The sequence below is a fragment of the Oncorhynchus gorbuscha genome, linkage group LG06, assembly GCF_021184085.1.
Source record: "Oncorhynchus gorbuscha isolate QuinsamMale2020 ecotype Even-year linkage group LG06, OgorEven_v1.0, whole genome shotgun sequence".
NCBI lineage: Eukaryota > Metazoa > Chordata > Actinopteri > Salmoniformes > Salmonidae > Oncorhynchus > Oncorhynchus gorbuscha.
The window spans coordinates 77,971,241-77,993,689 of NC_060178.1; the positions used below are offsets into that span (position 1 = coordinate 77,971,241).

General features: G+C 46.4%; 1 protein-coding gene across 14 annotated transcripts in view; it reads right to left on the reverse strand.

Annotated features, from left to right (window-relative positions):
• Positions 1 to 22,449, reverse strand: part of LOC124038361 (calcium-activated potassium channel subunit alpha-1) — a 201,661-nt gene that overhangs the window by 141,373 nt on the left and 37,839 nt on the right. The window lies entirely within an intron of this gene.

Below are 22,449 nucleotides of genomic sequence, written 5' to 3' on the forward strand. Positions count from 1 at the left end.
TGTGTGTGTGTGTGTGTGTGTGTGTGTGTGTGTGTGTGTGTGTGTGTGTGTGTGTGTGTGTGTGTGTGTGTGTGTGTGCGTGTGTGTGTGTGCGTGTGTGTGTGTGCGTGTGCGTGTGTGTGTGTACGTGTGCACGCATGTGCATGTGTGTGCGCATTGTTTCAGATAACCAGTGCTAGCCATCAACCTCAAACCCATAAACTCCAAAGACAGGAGCACCACTGTAAATCATGACTGATTCCGAAAGACAGGGGAAACCTACAATGTGGGGACATCCCCATCGCCTACAGACTACAAATAGAAACCCAGCTGTAGGCCTGAAAAGGACTGGGAAATGTAGTTTTAACAGTAGTCATAAAATATAACATTCTATGGGGTTAGTGAAAGCTTGTTTTGAGCATTAAAACACTTGAATCAGAGTATGGTTATCTAAGCATTTAAAATGTATGTTATTTTGCAGACGCTCTTATCCAGAGTGACTTACAGTTAGTGTATTCATCTGAAATCAGCTATGAGAGACAACCTTATCCAGAGTGACTTACAGTTAGTGTATTCATCTGAAAGCAGCTATGAGAGACAACCTTATCCAGAGTGACTTACAGTTAGTGTATATATATATATGCCATTTAGCAGACGCTTTTATCCAAAGCGACTTACAGTCATGTGTGCATACATTCTACGTATGGGTGGTCCCGGGGATCGAACCCACTACCCTGGCGTTACAAGCGCCATGCTCTACCAACTGAGCTACAGAAGGACCACGTATGTGGTATATTAATCTGAAAGCAGCTATGAGAGACAACCTTATCCAGAGTGACTTACAGTTAGTGTATTCATCTGAAAGCAGCTATGAGAGACAACCTTATCCAGAGTGACTTACAGTTAGTGTATTCATCTGAAAGCAGCTATGAGAGACAACCTTATCCAGAGTGACTTACAGTTAGTGTATTCATCTGAAAGCAGCTATGAGAGACAACCTTATCCAGAGTGACTTACAGTTAGTGTATTCATCTGAAAGCAGCTATGAGAGACAACCTTATCCAGAGTGACTTACAGTTAGTGTATTCATCTGAAAGCAGCTATGAGAGACAACCTTATCCAGAGTGACTTACAGTTAGTGTATTCATCTGAAAGCAGCTATGAGAGACAACCTTATCCAGAGTGACTTACAGTTAGTGTAGTCATCTGAAAGCAGCTATGAGAGACAACCGAATCTCACAGTCAGAGCAAGCACATTTTTTCCTCAATAAGTAGCTATCAGCAAAGGAAAGTGGGATACTTTCAGAATGTATTCAACTGAAATGTGTCTTCCGCATTTAAACCAAACCCTCTGAACCAGAGGGGAACAGTGCCTTGCTCAGGGGTAGAACGGCAGATTATTACCTTGTCAGCTCAGGTATTCGTAATGCTCTAACCACTTGGCTAACTGCAAAGACAGTGCTAGTAAGAAAAGACAAGTGTGAGTGTTAGTTAAAGAAAGGCAAGGGTGTTCCTTTTTTTCTGTACTTCTGGTGAGGTATTGCAGATAAAGAAAACCTAAGTAATGTATTTACATATATTTACAACAGTAGAAGCCAGTATTAGAGCTTTAAGCAAGACATTTTAACTCAACACAGAGAGTTTGATTCATACATCCGTGTCCATGTTTACTGTGCTAAATGTGTTCCTGCGTCATGTTGTTTTCCGCTAGGTTATGTCCTGACCAGTGACTGTACTATAACTGTCTGACTAAAGGTGTAAAAGAGCTGTTGCCACAAATTCAACATGGGGTTAGTTAGACCACATGTATGGGTAAGTGTGTGGTTTCAGATTCCAGCACTGCAAGCAGCTAGCTGTCTAGAGCATATCGGACTGTTAGCTGAAGAGGCCCATCACTATACCTATTTTGCCAATTGGCCTGGACCCTTTTTACTACACGGAGCCCTGCTGATCCATCACGACTGGTCTGCCGACGTAACCGCACGAGGGGGCTACAACAGCCGTATTTCACTGTAGACCCTCTAGCCCTGCTTAATACGCCTTAGCTAACCCTTGAGTTCCACCTCCCACACATGCAGTGACCTCACCTGGTTTAAATTATGTTTCTAGAGAAAATATATCTCTCATCGTCACTCAATGCATAGGTTTACCTCCACTGTATTCTTCACATCCTACCATACCGTTGTCTGTACATTATTCCTTGAATCTATTCTACCCTGCCCAGAAACATGGTCCTTTTACTCTCTGTTCCGAACATACTAGACGACCAGTTCTTATAGCCTTTAGCCGCACCCTTTTATCCTACTCCTCTGTTTCTCTGGTGATGTAGAGGTTAATCCAGGCCCTGCAGTACCTAGCTCCATTCCCCAGGTGTTCTCATTTATTGAGTTCTGTAACTGTAAAAGCCTTGGTTTCATGCATGTTAACATTAGAAGCCTACTCCCTAAGTCTGTTTTAATCACTGTTTTAGCACACTGCCAAGCCCGGATGTCCTAGCTGTGTCTGAATCCTGGCTTAGGAAGACAACCAAAACCCCTGAAATTTCCATCCCTAACTATAACATTTTCCGACAAGATAGAACTGCCAAAGGGGCGGAGTTGCAATCTACTGAAGAGATAGCCTGCAGAGTTCTGTCTTACTATACAGGTCTGTGCCCAAACAATTTGAACTTCTACTTTTAAAAACACACCTTTCCAGAAACAAGTCTCTCACTGTTGCTGCTTGCTATAGACCACCCTCTGCCCCCAGCTGTGCCCTGGACACCATATGTGAATTGATTGCCCCCCATCTATCTTCAGAGCTCGTGCTGTTAGGTGACCTGAACTGGGACATGCTTAACACCCTGGCCATCCTACAATCTAAGCTTGATGCCCTCAATCTCACACATATTATCAATGAACCTACCAGGTATAACCACAAATCTGTAAACACAGGCACCCTCATAGATATCATCCTAACCAACCTGCACTCCAAATACACCTCTGCTGTCTTCAACCAGGATCTCAGTGTTCACTGCCTCATTGCCTGCGTCCGTAATGAGTCTGCGGTCAAATGACCACCTCTCATCACTGTTAAACGCCCCCTAAAACACTTCAGCGAGCAGGCCTTTATAATCGCCCTGTCCTGGGTATCCTGGAAGGATATTAACCTCATTCCATCAGTAGAGTATGCATGGTTATTCTTTAAAAGTGCTTTCCTCACCATCTTAAATAAGCATGCCCCATTCAAAAAATGTAGAACCAGGAACAGATATAGCCCCTGGATCACTCCAGACCTGACTGCCCTTGACCAGCACAAAAACATCCTGTGGCGTACTGCATTAGCATCGAATAGCTCCCGCTATATGCAATTGTTCAGGGAAGTGTCACGCCTTGGTCTTAGTATTTTGTGTTTTCTTTAATTATTTGTTCAGGCCAGGGTGTGACATGGGTTTATTGTATTGTCGTATTGGGGTTTTTGTAGGCATTGGGATTGTGGTTGATTAGGGGTGTGTCTAGTATAGGCTTGGCTGCCTGAGGCGGTTCTCAATCAGAGTCAGGTGATTCTTGTTGTCTCTGATGGGGAACCGTATTTAGGTAGCCGGGGTTTCACTTTGTATTTCGTGGGTGATTGTTCCTGTCTCTGTGTAGTTTCACCAGATAGGCTGTAATTAGGTTTTCACGTTCCGTTTGTTGTTTTGCATTTATATAGTTATTTCATGTATCGCGATTGTTTCATTAAAGACATGAGTAACCACCACGCTGCATTTCGGTCCGACTCTCTTTTGACAAACGAAGAACGTTACAGGAAGTTAGGAACCAATATACACAGTCAGTTAGGAAAGCAAAGGCTAGCTTTTTCAAACAGAAATTTACATCTTGCAGCACAAACTCCAAAAGGTTCTGGGACACTGCAAAGTCCATGGAGAATAAGAAAACCTCCTTCCAGCTGCCCACTGCACAGGGGCTACTGTCACCATCGATAAATCCACGATAATTGAGAATTTCAATAAGCATTTTTCTACGGCTGGCCATGCTTTCCACCTGGCTACCCCTACCCCAGTCAACATCCCTGCACCCCCCACAGCAACTTGCCCAAGCCTCCCCATTTCTCCTTGACCCAAATCCAGATAGCTGATGTTCTGAAAGAGGTGCAAAATCTGGACCCCTACAAATCAGCCCTGCTAGACAATCTGGACCCTCTCTTTCTAAAATGATCCGCCAAAATTGTTGCAACCCCTATTACTAGCCTGTTCAACCACTCTTTCTGAGATCCCCAAAGATTGGAAAGCTGCCACGGTCATCAGCTTCTTCAAAGGGAGAGACACTCTAGATCCAAACTACTACAAATATATATCTATCCTACTCTGCCTTTCTAAGGTCTTTGAAAGCAAAGTTAACAAACTGATCACAGGCCATTTCGAATCCCACTGTACCTTCTCCACTATGCAATCTGGTTTCTGATCTGGTCATGGGTGCACCTCAGCCACGCTCAACGCCCTAAACGATATCATAACTGCCATAAATAAGAGACAATACTGTGCAGCTGTATTTATCGACCTGGCCAAGGCTTTCGACTCTTGTCAATCACCACATTCTCATCGGCAGACTCAACAGCCTTGGTTTCTCAATTGACTGCCTAGCCTGGTTCACCAACTACTTCTCATATAGAGTTCAGTGTGTCAAATCAGAGGTCCTGTTGTCCGGACCTCTGGCAGTCTCTATGGGGTTGCCACAGGGTTCAATTCTCAGGCCGGCTCGCTTCTCTGTATACATCAATGACACCGCTCTTGCTGCTGGTGATTCTCTGTTCCACCTCTACGCAGACCACTCCATTCTGTATACTTCTGGCCCTTCTTTGGACACTGTGTTAACTAACCTCCAGACGAGCGTCAATGCCATGCAAAATTCCTTCTGTGGCCTCCAACTGCTCTTAAATGCAAGTAAAACTAAATGCATGCTCATCAACCAATCGCTGCCCACACCTGCCCGCCCGTCCAGCATAACTACTCGGTGATGCGGTTCTGACTTAGAAATACCTAGGTGTCTTGTTAGACTTTAAACTCTCCTTTCAGACTCACATTAAGCATCTCCAACCCAAAATTAAATCTAGGCTTCCTATTTTGCAACAAAGCATCCTTCACTCATGCTGCCAAACATACTCTCGTAAAACTGACTATCCTAACGATCCTTGACTTCGGCGATGTCATCTACAAAATAGCCTCCAACACTCAGCAAATTTGATGCAGTCTATCACAGTGCCATCCGTTTTGTCACCAAAGCCCCATATACTACCCACCACTGTGGCCTGTATGCTCTCGTTGGCTGATCCTCACTTTGCAGCCTAGTATCTCTACTTGCACATTCATCTTCTGCACATATATCACTCCAGTATTTAATTGCTATATTGTAATTATTTTGCCACTATGGCCTATTTATTGCCTTTACCTCCCTTATCCTACCTCATTTGCACACACTGTTTATAGACTTTTTCTATTTTTCTATGTTAGTTTATTCCATGTGTAACTCTGTGTTGTTGTCTGTGTCGCACTGCTTTGTTTTATCATGACCAGGTCACTGTTGTGAATGAGAACTTGTTCTCAACTAGCCTACCTGGTTAAATAAAGGTTAAATGAAATATAATCAAAAAATGGATCAGCTCTCACATGAGACACTCATACTACATTATGCATTATGTACATATCACCATAACACACTCAAAACGCATACAGTTCCAGTCAACGTTTGGACACACCTACTCATTCCAGGGTTTTTCTTTATTTTTACTGTTTTCGACATTGTAGAATAATAGTGAATACACCAAAACTATGAAATAACACATATGGAATCATGTAGTAACCAAGAAAGTGTTAAAAAAAATCAACATGTATTTTAGATTCTTCAAAGTATCCACCCTTTGCCTTGATGACAGCTTTGCACAAGCTTGGCACTCTCTCAACCAGCGTCACCTGGTTGAGAGAGTGCAGAATGCTGTGGTATCCATGCTGGTTAAGTGTGCCGCAGAATGCTGTGGTAGCCATGCTGGTTAACTGTGCAGCAGAATGCTGTGGTAGCCATGCTGGTTAAGTGTGCAGCAGAATGCTGTGGTAGCCATGCTGGTTAACTGTGCAGCAGAATGCTGTGGTAGCCATGCTGGTTAACTGTGCAGCAGAATGCTGTGGTAGCCATGCTGGTTAAGTGTGCTGCAGAATGCTGTGGTAGCCATGCTAGTTAACTGTGCAGCAGAATGCTGTGGTAGCCATGCTGGTTAACTGTGCAGCAGAATGCTGTGGTAGCCATGCTGGTTAAGTGTGCAGCAGAATGCTGTGGTAGCCATGCTGTTTAAGTGTGCTGCAGAATGCTGTGGTAGCCATGCTGGTTAACTGTGCAGCAGAATGCTGTGGTAGCCATGCTGGTTAAGTGTGCTGCAGAATGCTGTGGTAGCCATGCTGTTTAAGTGTGCCTTGATTTCTAAATAAATCACAGACATTGTCACCAGCAAAGCACCATCACACCTCCACCTCCATGCTTCACGGTGGGAACCACACATGCAGAGATTATCCGTTCACCTACTCTGCATCTCACAAATTTTAAATGTGGACTCATCAGATTTCCACCGGTCTAATATCCATTGCTCGTGTTTCTTGGCCCAAGCAAGTCTCTTCTTATTATTGGAGTCCTTTAGTAGTGGCTTCTTTGCAGAAATTCAACCATGAAGGCCTGATTCACTCAGTCTCCTCTGAACAGTTGATGTTGAGATGTATCTTTTTTGGTTACTACATGATTCCATGTGTGATTTCATAGTTTTGATGTCTACACTATTATTCTACAATGTAGAAAATAGTACAAATAAAGAAAAACCTTGAATGAGTAGGTGTGTCCAAACTTTTGACTGGTACTGTACATACACACACCCTTACCCTGGTTTGTTGATTGCTTGACTAGCCCATATTCATTCACTCTACGTACGATATGCAACACCCAAAGCCACCGTGCAGCAAACCAAGCTAACAAGCTGTCTACCCTTCAAATAGACCACAATATAACAGGCAATGGGTTTCAACTGCTAATACAATCCAATATAGCTGCCGAATCAACAGAACACAAGATCTTTGGTCTGAAACAAATCCACGAGCTAGCCTGGATTCTACACTAAATATCCCTTGACTATTGTTTCAATGGAGCAATATTTAGTCAGTGTGTATTCCAGGCTACAAACAAGTTATAAAGTGAGCCTGGAATCCTCACTAAATATTCCTTAGTTCCTTAATATTGTTTCAACAGAGCAATATTGACTGTAGATTCATTCCAGGCTACAAATGAGCGGCGGTTAGTCTTACCCAGACTCTTCCAGGCTAACAGAGAATTCGTTTAGACTTGTGATTTTCTTGACTCGTCCTAAGTGCACTTCCTGACAAAGCGCATGCAGGACCCAGCTGACAGGTGATGTGGGTTGATGTAGAAAATAATCACTTCATGTTTCGGGTGAGTCGACAGGTTGGCTAGGAAATCAAAAGGACTCTGGTGCAGAGTAGACATGTCAAAGTCAGTTCAGTTTAGTTCATGCAGATAGGCTCCTAACAGTCAGACCTACATACTAGCCCAAGCTGCACTCAAACACACACAAACAGGGATCTGAAATAACATTGTCTATACACAGTCAAGTCGTTAAATGTCCAGTGCATTGTGTGTTTTATATACATGTAACTACCAAAATAATGTTAACACTTGAGTAAATGAGGGATACAAAATAAGTTTGGTTCCTGAGTTAATTAAGCAATTAAGATCCCATCATGCTTAGAGTCATATATAAAAATGCTAGGCCTTGGCTGTGCCCCCGTAGGTTGACAATGCCCCCATCCACAGGGCACGAGTGATACCTGAAAAGTTTGATGAGCATGAAAACAATGTAAACGATATGCCATGGCCGTCTCAGTTATCAGATCTCAACCCAAATTAACACTTACAGGAGAGTCTGGAGTGGCGCCTGAGACAGCATTTTCCACCACCATCAACAAAACACCAAATTATGGAATTTCTTGTAGAATGGTGTCGCATCCCTCCAATAGAGTTCAAGACACTATGAATATATGCCAAGGTGCACTGAAGCTGTTCTGGCTCGTGGTACATTATGTTGGTACTTCCTTCATATTTCCACACTATGCGGTTAGATTAATACTGTGACATTGTGAAAAATGTTTTTAATGTCCTTTTAGTGTAAGAGCTGTTTGAAATGACCCCCTGAAATTTCTGCCTGTTTTCATGGGATGGAGTTTGGGCCTGCCTGGAACGAGAGTTTCAAACCTCTCTGCCGATAACAGCTAGTTTTCAGTTTTCCCCTTCCCACTCAGACCACTCCCAGACAGTCCTGGCAAAATTCTAAGTTGATAAATTGCTAAGCAGCAATGTTAGTTAATTTTTTAACATTTTAATTGGAATCAACCCAGTAAGATAATTGTTACCCGGACATGATTTCATATTGAGACAAAAATGGCTGCATTGGGCCTGTAAGTGTGTAGAGTCCACAATACTTACTATTCAAATGGAATTTTCCCCGAAACTCAATTGTTCCTCCGCCGTCCTTCCCTCGCTCACTGTGTCTGTCGGTCTGTCTTTTAATATACTATTGATTACCCTTGATCCAGTCTGACATTTTGTCTGGCCTCCAGGCAGACAAACCGAGGTGCTGATTGGACTCTTACCCAAGGGAAACAGGCCATTGATTGGAGGAGCTGAAAAGGGTGAGGTCCCTTTCATTACAGAGACATAGACAGAAGTGCACACATTATGAGAAGGGTACATAATCGGGACCATCTAGTACCAAGAAAAGTCATTCATAGGGAACATCTACTGTGATATATCCTCTTCACTGGGATTGTCATTAATGTATAGAGTAGTATTGGGCATTCATTTAATCGTATTTGTGTATGACTGTAAGATACTACTGATTAATTAAGAAAAATATATGCACCATAATATATACAGTAGGTGTTTACATTGTATAATGACAGGAGCATATGGAGCCGCAAGCTGCCCAGTGACTCAAGCCTAGCAGACAAGCCGAAGGCCTATGCTAGATTCGAGGCAAGCAACACTGAACCAGTATGAGAGCACCAGCTGTTCCAGATGACTGTGTGATCTCGCTCTCGGTAGCCAATGTGAGTAAGACTTTTAAACCGGTTAACAATCACAATGCCGCAAGGCCAGACGGATTACCAGGACGCATACTCAGAGCATGCGCTGACTAGCTGGCGGGTGTCTTCACTGACATTTTCAACCCTCTCCGTGACCCAGTCTGTATTACCTACATGTTTCAAGCAGACCACCCATAGTCCCTGTGTCCAAGAACGCCAAGGTAACCTGTCTAAATGACTATTGCCCCATAGCACTCACATCTGTAGCCATGACATGCTTTGAAAGGCTGTTTATGGCTCACAACACCATCATCCCAGACACCCTAGACCAACTACAATTTGCATACTGCCCCAACAGATCCACAGATGATGTAATTTCTATTGCACTCTACACTGCCCTCTACCACCTGGACAAGAGGAACACCTATGTTAGAATACTGTTCATTGACTACAGCTCAGCGTTCAACACTATAGTGCCCTCCAAGCTCACCACTAAGCATAGGACCCTGGGACTGAAAGCCTCCCTCTGCAACAGGATCCTGGACTTCCTGTCAGCCACCCCTCAGGTGGTGAGGGTAGGCAACAACACATCCGCCACCCTGACCCTCAACATGGGGGCCCCTCATGGGCGCGTGCTTAGTTCCTCCTGTACTCCCTGTTCACCCACGACTGCATGACGGCGCACGACTCCAACACCATCATTAAGTTTGCTGACGACACGATGGTGGGAGGCCTGATCACCGACGACGATGAGAACATCTTTAGAGGGGACGTCAATGACCTGGCAGTGTGGTGCCAGGACAAGCTTTCCCTCAACATCAGCAAGACAAAAGAGCTGAAAGTGGACTACAGGAAACGGAGGGCTGAGCACTTCCCCCATTTACATCGACGGGGCTGCGATGGAGTGGATCGAGAGCTTGGTCCACACACACCAACACAGTCATGAGAGCATCTTGACTGGCTGCCTCACTGCTTGGTATGGCAACTGCTTAGTTAACTAAATAGTTAACCAAATAGCTACCTGGACTATCTGCATTGACCCTATTTGCACTAACTATTTTGACTCATCACATATTCTGTGGCTACTGTTAATCATCTATCCTGTTGCCTAGTCACATTACACCTACCTATATGTACGTAAATATCTACCTCAATTATCTCGTACCCCTGCACATCGACTCAGTACCTGTACCCTGTGTATATAGCCAAGTTATTGTTACTCATATTGTATTTACTCCCTGTGTTATTATATAGATTTCCTTACGTCTCTGTATTGTTGGGAAGGGCCCGTAAGTAAGCATTTCACTGTTAGTCTACACCTGTTGTTTAAGTATGTGACAAAAAATTGGATTTGATTTTTTAATGACACGGACATGCTTTTGAAGACACAAGGTTACTTGACATGGTATATTCTCTATTCATAAATCAGTCACACGCTCAGACTTTGTGCTCAGAATTGTAAAAAAGCATGTCAGCATGAAGCACCATTGTTTCCACAACACACTAATCACATCAACTTACTGAACAAGACAAATGAGACATGAATAAAAGTTTGATGGCAGACAGCCATACATCATCTATAGAGCATGCAGGCCCATGTTCCCTCCTTTGCCTTGAACAACCAGCTCAGCGGGAGACCTGGGTTACGTGACGAGAATGCAGAAGATTTTTATGTGGAGACTGTCGTATCATACTGATGTCAGGGCTGCGTCTCAAACGGCACTCTATATCCTATTTATGTGCCCTCTGGTGAAAAATAGTGCACTATATAGGGATACCGTTTGAAAGGCAGCCCTGACATCAGTATGATTTTCAGTATAAACAACCTTAGTATTTTCTTCACATACAACCCTGCTCAGAAAGACCTTCTGACTCCCACTGGGTGTCTCAACTGGGCTGGCAATGCAGACTATCACACGGGAAACGATTCAGATTCCCAATGTCTCCAAAACCACCGAACTGGTTTTGCGGTCGTGATATAGAAGTCGTATGATCCAGAATGAGCAGATCGATAACTACATAGCATGCTGGCTTCTTTTGACAAATGTGAGCACTGCATAATTTAACAAAAGCCTCATTCATGAAATCGTGTTTAAATCAGAGAGAAAATACAAGCCCTTCAGTTCAGAATCTTCTCCTATAGTTACTTTAGCTTTGGTAATACACACACACACACACACACACACACACACACACACACACACACACACACACACACACACACACACACACACACACACACACACACACACACACACACACACACACACACACACACACACACTCTGGCACATGGAGATAAAAAATCCATCACCATGGCAACCTTTTGATCAAATGCATTGCCTCCTACTAGATGAGATGCAACATACATTATGTATGGTGCAACATGAAAATGCGCATGATGAGGATGAGGATGATATTGAGAAGGATGAAGATGCATGTTAATGTAGGCCTAGGTTTGTTATGTCATTAATTAACACGATGTTCACACCAGATGCTGTATGTAGCGACACAACAAATGGCTAAATGCATTTCAATTCATGTCATTATTTCAATCCCTCTGCTTCGTGTCTCCACATTAAAAACATCCTATTTGGGAGGAAAGAGGATTAAACTGTTATCTGATGTATTTTTCCAGAACAGAGAAAAAAGTGATGTGAAGGGGGAGGGCAAGCCAGCTTTAAATCTCCTTCATTCCCCAAGACCATCTCTGTCACGGTCTCGCTCTCTCTCCCAGTCTCCGTCTCTGTCTCTCTCCCCGTCTCTGTCTCTCTTCCCCGTCTCCGTCTCTCTCTCTCTCTCTCCTCTCTCTGTCTCTCTCTCTCCCCGTCTCTGTCTCTCTCTCTCCCCGTCTCCGTCTCTCTCTCCCCGTCTCCGTCTCTCTCTCTCCCCGTCTCTCTCTCTCTCTCTCTCTCTCTCTCCGTCTCCATCTCTCTCTCTCAGTCTCCGTCTCGCTCTCTCTCTCTCCCTCCGTCTCTCTCTCTCCCTCCGTCTCCGTCTCTCTCTCTCCCTCTCCCCGTCTCTGTCTCGCTCTCTCTCTCTCTCTCCCTGTCTCTGTGTCTCTCTCTCTCTCCGTCTCTGTCTCGCTCTCTCTCCCTGTCTCCGTCTGTCTCGCTCTCTCTCTCTCCCCGTCTCAGTCTCTGTCTCTCTCTCCCCGTCTCCATCTCGCTCTCCCCGTCTCGGTCTCAGTCTCTCTCTCTCTCCCCGTCTCCATCTCTCTCTCCGTCTCCGTCTCTCTCTCTCCGTCTCCGTCTCCGTCTCGCTCTCTCTCTCTCCCTCCGTCTCTCTCTCTCCCTCCGTCTCCGTCTCTCTCTCTCCCTCTCCCCGTCTCTGTCTCGCTCTCTCTCTCTCTCTCCCTGTCTCTGTCTCTCTCTCTCTCTCCGTCTCTGTCTCGCTCTCTCTCTCCCTGTCTCCGTCTGTCTCGCTCTCTCTCTCCCCATCTCAGTCTCTGTCTCTCTCCCCGTCTCCATCTCGCTCTCCCCGTCTCGGTCTCAGTCTCTCTCTCTCTCCCCGTCTCCATCTCGCTCTCCCCGTCTCTCTCTCTCCCCGTCTCTGTCTCGCTCTCTCTCTCTGTCTCAGTCTCTCTCTCTCTCCCTGTCTCCGTCTCGCTCTCCCTGTCTCTGTCTCGCTCTCCCTGTCTCTGTCTCGCTCTCTCCCCATCTCTGTCTCGCTCTCTCTCTACGTCTCCGACTCGCTCTCCCCGTCTCTGTCTCGCTCTCTCTCTCCCCGTCTAGGTCTCGCTCGCCCTGTCTCTGTCTCGCTCTCTCTCTCTCCCCGTCTCCATCTCTCTCTCCCCGTCTCCATCTCTCTCTCCCCGTCTCTGTCTCACTCTCTCTCTCCCCGTCTCCGTCTCGCTCTCTCTCTCTCTCTCTCTCTCTCTCTCTCTCTCTCTCTCTCTCTCCTCTCCCCGTCTCTGTCTCGCTCTCTCTCTCTCCCCGTCTCTGTCTCGCTCTCTCTCTCCCCGTCTCCGTCTCGCTCTCTCTCTCTCTCTCCCCATCTGTCTCGCTCTCTCTCTCTCCCCGTCTCTGTCTCGCTCTCTCTCTCTCCCCGTCTCCGTCTCGCTCTCTCTCTCTCCCCCCATCTGTCTCGCTCTCTCTCTCTCTGTCTCTGTCGCGCTCTCTCTCTCTCCCCGTCTCTGTCTCTGTCTCGCTCTCTCTCTCTCTCCGTCTCAGTCTCTCTCTCTCCCCGTCTCCGTCTCGCTCTCTCTCTCCGTCTCAGTCTCTCTCTCTCTTTCCGTCTCAGTCTCGCTCTCTCTATCTCTCCCCGTCTCTGTCTCGCTTTCTCTCTCCATCTCAGTCTCTCTCTCTCTTCCCGTCTCCGTCTCGCTCTCTCTCTCCCCGTCTCTGTCTCGCTCTCTCTCTCTCCGTCTCAGTCTCTCTCTCTCTTCCCGTCTCCGTCTCGCTCTCTCTCCCCGTCTCTGTCTCGCTCTCTCTCTCTCTCCGTCTCAGTCTCTCTCTCTCTCCCCGTCTCAGTCTCTCTCTCTCTCCCCGTCTCCGTTTCGCTCTCCCCGTCTCGCTCTCCCAGACTCGCTTTCTCTCTCTCTCGCCCAGTCTCTCTCCACGTCTCCATCTCTCTCTCTCTCCCCGTCTCTGTCTCGCGCTCTCTCTCTCTCCGTCTCAGTCTCTCTCTCTCTTCCCGTCTCGCTCTCCCCGTCTCCGTCTCGCTCTCTCTCTCTCCGTTTCAGTCTCTTTCTCTCTTCCCGTCTCCGTCTCGCTCTCTCTCTCTCTCCCCCCGTCTCTGTCTCACTCTCTCTCTCTCCGTCTCAGTCTCTCTCTCTCTCCCCGTCTCCGTCTCGCTCTCCCAGTCTCGCTTTCTCTCTCTCTCCCAGTCTCTCTCCCCATCTCAGTCTCGCTCTCCCAGTCTCGCTTTTTCTCTCTCTCTCTCAAAGTCTCTCTCCCCGTCTCCGTCTCTCTCTCTCTCCGTCTCCGTCTCTCTTTCTCCCCATCGCTCTCCCTGTCTCCGTCTCGCTCTCTCTCCGTCTCGGTCTCTCTCTCGCTCTCCCAGTCTCATTCGCTCTCTCCGTCTCTCTTAATCTCTTTCCCTCTCTCCTGTCTCATATGACACACTACTGTAAACTGAAGGAAATACCCAGTTCAGCATCCACCTTGACTGTTAGTTGACTAACACACATTTTATGTCAACTTAATTCATGTTGAGGACTGTCCCTGCCATTGAATGTCAAAACGAGTTCAAATTAAACTTTTCTGCACTGCTGCAAACCCTTTTCAAAAATGCTTTCCCCCTGACTCAACCTAACAACAGTCTTCCCCAGTCTAGAACACTGCTCAGCATCTGATGGACTGACTGAGTGACAACACAGACAGATTGACTTCAATGAGTCATGATGCTGTGAGCGATATGGCGCCCAGTCTCCCTCAGTGCCCCCTCTGACTTCCTGTCCCTCTTCCTGCTTCCTGCCTGACAGCCAGTCAGAGCGTAGCAGGTGGTGGGGAGGGGGGGTCTGATGGACAGACTGACTGATGTCTCAGACAACTGATTTATATGAGATGAGAAGTCAGGAGGGAAACAGACAACCCAGTTAGCACATTTGGCTCCTTGGAAGTTGTGGGAACATATGTTTTTCTTTTCACATTGGTTGTGGGAATAAAGCCATACATTTCCTGACCAGTAAAATTGAACGTTTTTAAATGTTACGAGAACAGAAGTGAAACAAATGTGCCTAGTCTGGGAACGTTTCTTTTTGGGTTGCAGGGAGGTTCTGCGAACGTTTTACTAAGGTTCCTTGAAAGTTTTCCTGGGAGGTTTTAGTAAAGCTCTGAGAACAGAAATTATAGGTTATTTAGAGGTTTTTGAATAACTTCCTTAAAACGTTCACTGAATGTTTCAATAAGACTTTTAGTAACCCTACTAGCTTTATTTTGGGTTCACTTTTTGAACTGTACGCACAGATAGGACACACGGAAATTAAAGGGTAATCTCAACCCCAATTTCAGTCATTGCCCAACCCCTTAAAATAACATTTAAAAAATGCATTCAGGTGAGAAGTTGTGTGTGGAGGGAATTGCTCATAAATATTCATTTTGGGGGTGGGTGAACATTGTTGTACCTGATCAACACTTTCTCACTAAAGCATACTTACCAGAAGTCCACTGTCACACTCTGATAATAAAATTATGTGCATCACGAGCAAATACAGCTCAGTGGTACGGCACCAATGTCACACCCTGACCATAGTTTTCTTTGTATGTTTCTATGTTTTGGTTGGTCAGGGTGTGATCTGAGTGGGCATTCTATGTTGGATGTCTTGTTTGTCTATTTCTATGTCTGGCCTGATATGGTTCTCAATCAGAGGCAGGTGTTAGTCATTGTCTCTGATGGGGAACCATATTTAGATAGCCTGGGTTTCACTGTGTGTTTGTGGGTGATTGTTCCTGTCTCTGTGTTTTGCACCAGACAGGGCTGTTTTTGGTTTTCCACGTTCATTGTTTTGTAGTGTTCATGTTTATCTGTTTTTATTAAACATGAATCAATATAACCACGCTGCGTTTTGGTCCGCCTCTACTTCACCCCAAGAGAACCATTACAGAATCACCCACCACAACAGGACCAAGCGGCATGGTAACGGGCAGCAGCAGGAGCAGCGCGAGAGAGACTTCTGGACGGGAGGAGGAATGGTATGAGGAGGCAGCACGGCGGCGTGGATGGAAGCCCGAGAGTCAGCCCCAAAAATGTATTGGGGGGAGGGGCACACAGGAAGTGTGGCGAAGCCAGGTAGGCGACCTGCGCCAACTTCCTGTGCTTACCGGGGGGCTGGAGAGACCGGACAGGCACCGTGTTATGCTGTGAAGCACACTGTGTCCCCAGTGCGGGTGCATAGCCCGGTGCGGTACATTCCAGCTCCACGTATCGGCCGGGCTAGAGTGGGCATCGAGCCAAGAGCCATGAAGCCGGCTCTACGCATCTGGTCTCCAGTGTGTCTCCTTGGGCTGGCTTACAATGCACCAGCCTTGCGCACGGTGTACCTGGTTCGCCTGCATAGCCCAGTGCGGGCTATTCCACCTCGCCGCACTGGCAGGGCGACCGGGACCATTCAACCGGGTAAGGTTGGGCAGGCTCGGTGCTCAAGAGCTCCAGTGCACCTGCACGGTCCGGTCTATCCGTCACCACCTCTACGCACCAGCCGTCTCGGTGGCAGCCCCCCTCACCAGGCTGTCTCTCCGGCGCTGCTGCCGGAGTCTCCCGCCTGTCCGGCGCTGCTGCCGGAGTCTCCCGCCTGTCCGGCGCTGCTGCCGGAGTCTCCCGCCTGTCCGGCGCTGCTGCCGGAGTCTCCCGCCTGTCCGGCGCTGCTGCCGGAGTCTCCCGCCTGTCCGGCGCTGCTGCCGGAGTCTGAGGCGCCAGAGCCCCTCAGCCCAGAGGCGCCAGAGCCCCTCAGCCCAGAGGCGCCAGAGCCCCCGCCCCTCTGTCCCGAGCCCCCGCCCCTCTGTCCCGAGTGCCCGCCCCTCTGTCCCGAGCTGCTGCCCCTCAGTCCAGTGGGGTCATTAAGTAGGGTTGCCGTGGCTAGGAGGCCACGGAAGCGGACAAGGTGGGGGACTAAGACTACGGTGAAGTGGGGGCCACGTCCAGCACCAGAGCCGCCACCGCGGACAGATGCCCACCCAGACCCTCCCCAATAGGTTCAGGTTTTGCGGCCGGAGTCCGCACCTTGGGGGTACTGTCAAACCCTGACCATAGTTTGCTTTGTATGTTTCTATGTTTTGGTTGGTCAGGGTGTGATCTGAGTGGGCATTCTGTTGGATGTCTTGTTTGTCTATTTCTATGTCTGGCCTGATATGGTTCTCATTAGGCAGGTGTTAGTCATTGTCTCTGATTGGGAACCATATTTAGGTAGTCTGGGTTTCACTGTGTGGGTGATTGTTCCTGTCTCTGTGTTTTGCACCAGACAGGGCTGTTTTTGGTTTTCCACGTTTATTGTTTTGTAGTGTTTGTTTCTCTGTTTTTATTAAAAATGAATCAATATAACCACACTGCGTTTTGGTCCGCCTCTACTTCACCCCAAGAGAACCGTTACAACCGAATTCCTGACAACTATTGCCATTTGCTGTGTAAATTCTATCCCCCATGGGTGCAAAAACATTGTTGAAATATGGACTCACATTTATTGCGGTATTATGTTGGGAAGAAAAGTGCAATCATCAATTCCATACAACCCGCATTGCAGTATTTACACAAGTAGCAATTTTTCCAACGTTCAAATTATCTCCCAGATTGGTCTTTGGTACTGTATAAAAACCTACGACTACTACCAGAATTCTTTTTAGTGTAGAATTAGTGTAAATAAAAACATCTGCCCCATGTAGGGTTAGGAACTCACATCAATTGTACTATTGAGCCAACTGCCATCAAATCAGTCATAGGTGGTTATGGAAAAAGTACAACTTGTTGACATGACCATTGTCATCTATTTCTTATGATGGATGTAGCTTTTAATATGAACGTATAATCCTCATAGCCTGTCTTTTTTTTCTTCGTAAAAGCACATTTGTATGAAACGGTAAGTAAAAACTAGAATTTCGTCATCTGCTTGTGAATAGTAAAAAGCAGCACAAACGCAATAATGCCATTGTAATAAATATAAGTGTCGATATGACTGCGGTCAAAAATGGCCTATTGTTGTTAGTCATTGGAAACATTTCTGGCCTCGCTCGTGTTTATAGTATGGTGTGCGTCTTCACACAACAGTTGGATCTCATTTAGCTGTTATCCCTTGTCCAACACTTCCCACAAACAAGTTGCTTGCAGTTTAAACCGGTGTCGTTGGTTCTGTTCCGATTGCATCTGCCCACCTTGCAGTTTCTCCTCCCCGGGAGCTGTGCGCAACTTGGCTTGCTAAATGGCTTGCATTGACTCTTTGCTTTCTGCGTTAGCTCATATGTCTCCCATATAGCCCGTCTGCTAGACTCATGGTGAAGTCTGTCCTGCTCATGGTGTTGTTCATGCACTGCTTGAACAACACATGTGCGTTAATAGCAGCTAAGTCAAGCATGTTGTAGTGTCTGACCCGAAACATTATCTGACACTCACTCACCTGCTGCCCGATATGAATATTTTCCCAGATGTGGAGAGCCATTCAGCGTGAATCAAAAAGAATAACCATCAATGATGTCACGGTCCATTTCTTCTCCGCCATCTGAGTCGTTTTTATACCTATATCTTCTAGCAACACTAATGCAGCATATGCATCCATTCCTCTTGGTCTTGCCATTGTAAATTACGCACGACCTCACTGTGTAGCCTACTCCAAGTTAGCCTAGAGAAGACTAACAACACTGCCTGGATTCGATGGACTGATATAGGGTACACCGTATTGAGATTATATTTAGAATACATTAACAATTGGTGATTACATAATTATGCATCGTTCGCTTCCTCTCATTCATCAACTCACCCATCATTCTTTACTTCATTTATTTCATCTGTTATATGTGTGCAATTAGTTTATATATAGTTTAGGTTCAGTTTCGAATAATTATCGCGGTGATTATCTGGGCACGGCAGATTCAACTATCCCGAGAAATAGCGGAGCAGGCCGGGGAAAATCATTCAAAAAGTTACATGTCCTCCTAAAACTCTATTTGTAATATTAAGATTCTAACAACGACTGTGTTATATAGACCCAGTTAGAAAAAGTTGAGGACGATGGGGACATGACTTTAAAAATGACATGACTTTAAAAATGGCAGAGTAATTAAACATGTACATTTGTTTTAAATCATTATGACGCTCTCTGCCTTTCTAGAGTTAATATACACTCACGTTTATCGGGTACTCCTCCCCATTCACGAAAATGGATCGTTCCTAGATACAGTAGCCTGGCTTGCTATATAAAGCAGGCAGATATGCATCGAGTCACTCAGTTACTGTTCAATTGAACGTTACAATGGGCAAAACTAGAGACCTAAACAACTGAGCGTTGTATGATCGTCGATGCCAGGCGCGCCAGATCCAGTATCTCAGAAACTGTAGCCCTACTGGGCTTTTCACGCACGACAGTGTCTAGGGTTTTTTGAGTGTGACAAACCAAACATATCAAGTCAGCAGTTTCATCAGACCAGAGTGCGGTTGCAAATTGTAGTCTGGCTTTTTTATGGAGGTTTTATGGATATTTTATGGAGGTTTTGGAGCAGTGGCTTGCTTCTTCCTTGATGAGCGGCCTTCAGGTTATGTTGATATAGGACTCGTTTTACTGTGGATATAAATACTTTTGTACCGTTTTCCTCCAGCATCTTCACAAGGTCTATTGCTGTTGTTCTGGGATTGATTTGCACTTTTTGCACAAAAGTACATTAATCTCTAGGATGAACGTACTTTGCGGTATGAAGGTAGGACAGCTGAGTGGTCCCATGGTGTTTATACTTGCGTACTATTGTTTGTACAGATGAACGTGGTACCTTCAGGCGTTTGGAAATTGCTCCCAAGGATGAACAAGACTTGTGGAGGTCTACAATTATTTTTCTGAGGTCTTGGCTGATTTCTTTTGATTTTCCCATGATGTCAAGCAAAGAGGCACTGAGTTTGAAGGTAGGCCTTGAAATACATCCACAGGTAAACCTCCAATTGACTCAAATGATGTCAATTAGCCCATCAGAAGCTTCTAAAGCCATGACAACATTTTCTGGAATTTTCCAAGCTGTATAAAGGCACAGTCAACTTAGTGTATGTAAACTTCTGACCCACTGGAATTGTTATACAGTGAATTATAAGTCAAATATTCTGTCTGTAAACAATTGTTGGAAAAATGACTTGTGTCATGCACAAAGTAGATGTCCTAACCGACTTGTTAAAAAATATAGTTTGTTAACAAGAAATTTGTGGAGTGGTTGAAAAACAAGTTTTAATGACTCCAATCTAAGTGTATGTAACTTCCGACTTCAACTGTACACAACCCGCAGAAGCAACACCAACACACGCACACGCAAAGAAAAACTGTTCAGTTTATGGCAATCTCTTCATTTTCTTCTTTGACTTTTCCCTTGAATAGATGCTCCTCCGCAGTCATTCAAAACCAAAACAAACCAGTGTCAACAACAATAGAAATAGAAGCTACATAGTGCTCCTTTAAAGAGGGAAGGAGCCTGTCTGCCTCTTTCTCTCTCCCTCCCTCACTCTCCCACCATCCCTCTTCCCCTCTCGCTCTCTTCCCCTCCCTCCCTCTCTCGCTCTCTTTTCCTGCCTCTGTCTACCAGACGGTCAGACAGCAAGCCTCAGAGAGCAGCTCAGTAGCCATGACCTTGAGATGTGATAGCGAGTCAGCAAGGCTAATAAAGGGACATAAAGGAGAGATGGAGGTATGGAGTGGGTGGAGATAGGAGATGGAGGGAAGGAGGGGAGAGGAGAAGGAGGGGATGTAGAAAATAGATGGAAGAATGGAGTGGATGGAGTGAACAGATGGAGGGATAGAGGGATTGAGGAGAGGAGATGGAGGTATGGAGAGAAGAGATGGAGGAATGGAGTGGATGGAGTGGGCAGGTAGAGGGATAGAGGGGATGGGGCGAAGAGATGGAGGAATGGAGTGAATGGAGTGAGCAGATGGAGGGATAGAGTAGAGGGGATGGGGTGAAGAGATGGAGGAATGGAGTGAGCAGATGGAGGGATATAGTAGAAGGGATGGGGTGAAGAGATGGAGGAATGGAGTGGATGGAGTGGGCAGGTAGAGGGATAGAGGGGATGGGGAGAAGAGATGGAGGAATGGAGTGAATGGAGTGAGCAGATGGAGGGATAGAGTAGAAGGGATGGGGTGAAGAGATGGAGGAATGGAGTGGATGGAGTGGGCAGGTAGAGGGATAGAAGGGATGGGGCGAAGAGATGGAGGAATGGAGTGAATGGAGTGAGCAGATGGAGGGATAGAGTAGAGGGGATGGGGAGAAGAGATGGAGGAATGGAGTGAATGGAGTGAGCAGATGGAGGGATAGAGTAGAGGGGATGGGGAGAAGAGATGGAGGAATGGAGTGAATGGAGTGAGCAGATGGAGGGATAGAGTAGAGGGGATGGGGTGAAGAGATGGAGGAATGGAGTGAATGGAGTGAGCAGATGGAGGGATAGAGTAGAGGGGATGGGGTGAAGAGATGGAGGAATGGAGTGAATGGAGTGAGCAGATGGAGGGATAGAGTAGAGGGGATGGGGTGAAGAGATGGAGGAATGGAGTGAATGGAGTGAGCAGATGGAGGGATAGAGTAGAGGGGATGGGGAGAAGAGATGGAGGAATGGAGTGAATGGAGTGAGCAGATGGAGGGATAGAGTAGAGGGGATGGGGTGAAGAGATGGAGGAATGGAGTGAATGGAGTGAGCAGATGGAGGGATAGAGTAGAGGGGATGGGGAGAAGAGATGGAGGAATGGAGTGAATGGAGTGAGCAGATGGAGGGATAGAGTAGAGGGGATGGGGAGAAGAGATGGAGGAATGGAGTGAATGGAGTGAGCAGATGGAGGGATAGAGTAGAGGGGATGGGGAGAAGAGATGGAGGAATGGAGTGAATGGAGTGAGCAGATGGAGGGATAGAGTAGAGGGGATGGGGTGAAGAGATGGAGGTATGAGTGGGTGGACAGAGGAGATGGAGGGATGAGAGAATATTAGAGGGGGCGTCCTCTGGGACATAACGAGAGCTCAAAGGTTGCAGAGAAAGAGAGGGAGAATGGGGGGGTGGATAATATTAGTGTGTCCTCTAAAGCCCAGCGAGAGCTTAAAAGCCACAGTGTGTATGGATGTATGTATGTATGTGTGTGAGTGTGAGTTTTGTGAGAGAGAGCGTGGCGAAGGTCCCCTGCTGTGACTTTTTCACCAGTCAGATGATGATAAGAGGGTGGGCTTGCGTGCGTGCGTGCGTGCGTGCGTGCGTGCGTGCGTGCGTGCGTGCGTGCGTGCGTGTGTGTGTGTGTGTGACAGACTGTAAAGTGCCAGTGACAAGCGTTATAGAAGAAAGCTTTTACCTCCACCATTATACATGATTGAATCTCATCCTGGCACATATATGAGAGCTTACACAATACTGCTTTAAATAGAAGCTGTAGTTGCCACACTAACTACTATTGAACAGCTAGCACTACCTCACGTATAGCTCGCTATAGTATATTGTACAAGGTCACTGAAAGAAATCCTACATCAGGCTTCTTCCTTACTGATTTCACCTGGAGACAAGGAAGGAGGCGGCAAGGAGAGGAAGCTGTGTTGTACTATTAAGGAGGCAGCCTTAAGGAGGCAGGGTGTTCTGCCTGATGAACTCTGGCTATTGGGTAATGTGTGACATTTCTCTGCTCCTGAGTCTACCCCCAGCCCAGTCTCTGTCCTCCTCGTGTCCCTCACTCGCTCACTTGTGTCAGTGTCTGTCTGCCACAGACCCCGGCC